This window comes from Octopus bimaculoides, chromosome 26 (assembly GCF_001194135.2).
Source record: "Octopus bimaculoides isolate UCB-OBI-ISO-001 chromosome 26, ASM119413v2, whole genome shotgun sequence".
Lineage (NCBI taxonomy): Eukaryota > Metazoa > Mollusca > Cephalopoda > Octopoda > Octopodidae > Octopus > Octopus bimaculoides.
Window position 1 is genome coordinate 26544032 of NC_069006.1, and position 1745 is coordinate 26545776.

Here is a 1745-nt window from a genome sequence, read left to right on the forward strand (position 1 = left end):
TATATAATCTACAGCGTTGACGCCACAATACTTCATCATCTTCTCCGCTAAAGATGGTCCTCTTCAGCGAGTTCGAGACTGGAGGTAGACCCCAGGTACGTCCAAAAGTTCGTTTCCGCAATCATCTGAAGCGGTCTCACATTTTATGCGTTGTGCCTCCCAATCATCGGAAGGCATGGAGGAGGTCTGTGTGATGCTGCGGTAGAACGCTTCGAAACCGAGACTACATGAAGCAAGGAGGCGACGTCGTCACCAACCCCTGCAGCTGTTGTTGGGCGTGACTTTCAGTTCCCTCAGTGCCACAAGATCTGCCTCTTTCGTATCGCTCTAGTCAGCCACGTCCATAAGAAGCAATGTGCTGGTGGTGGAGGAGAATGCATGTCGTCAGTCGACGATGCCATCACCTTTGATGGTCCGTGAGAAGCAAGCATCTTCTTTCAGTTTCCGTCTAGCAAATCCACTCACGAGGCTTTGGTTGTCTCGAGGCTATAGTACAAGACACTTACCCAAGGTACTATGCAGTGGGACTGAACCCGGAACCATGTGGTTGCGAAGCAAACTTCTTACCGCCTATATATGTAGCTTATGCATGCAACAGGTCTTCAGTGTGCGTGTGTTTGTAAATCTATGTTAGTTGCTTCGAAAATGTATGATATATAGGGAAAGAGAGAGAGATCGAGAGAGGGAGAGAGAGGGGAGAAAGAGAGAAAATTAGGCAGACAGACAGACAAACAGACAGTGAAGATGAATATAGATAGGAAGGAGGACAAAAAAGATGTTGGAAAATTAAATACAACTGACACAAAGCAATAAAAACACCTCCACACATTTACACACACACGCATACACGCATACACACACTTAAACACACACAACTTACATACACAAACATTCTCACATATACACATATTCTCTCACACAGACATATGAGTGTGTGTGTGTGTGTGTGTGTGTGTGTTTGATTGGCATTGTTCGTTAGAACAATAGTGACCATCGGCTGCATAAAAGAACGTTCGACCAGATTAGATTACAGGAGAATAAATTAAATTTATTGAAAGTTGTGTTAAGCAATGTCTATCGGTTTCGCCCCCCCCCCCACTCAACTTCACGAAACTCGGGCTAAAGCCAAGCTTGCAGTCGTTTTAGTTGTGGAAATATTTCAACCAATTCAAACCAAAACTCGTCAGTACTTTCGAGAAAACTTAGTGGGGCGAAACAAACGTGGATTTGTCGATACAGATTACAAAACATAATACACACGAGAATGCACGAATACATACATTATATAATATACATACATTTATGTGTGTGTATATTACACACACACACACACACACATGTATGTATATGGCAATCCTTCGGTATTGGTAGACGACGTTATTCACCCACAAAACCTCCCCTCATGACATAGATAATGAAGTGAGGCTGAAAACGAGGGTAAATGACATTGTCTCCTCACACCGATACCCTGGAGACCAATACCCAAGGATCGCCATGTATGTATATACATTTATATTCAAATAGAGGTTAATATAGCCTTGTTAAGAGATAAAAACATTTTGTGAATTACTGGTTCATTACGTATTTTTCTTTATAAATAGTAATATTCATAAAACAATAGGTTTAAGTATAAATCTTGGTTTAGAAATATCCAAATTAAAATTCAGAAAATGGTGATGTAGCATTATATTAATGCTACATCTCGATTTTCTGAATTTTAATTTGAATATATATATATATATATA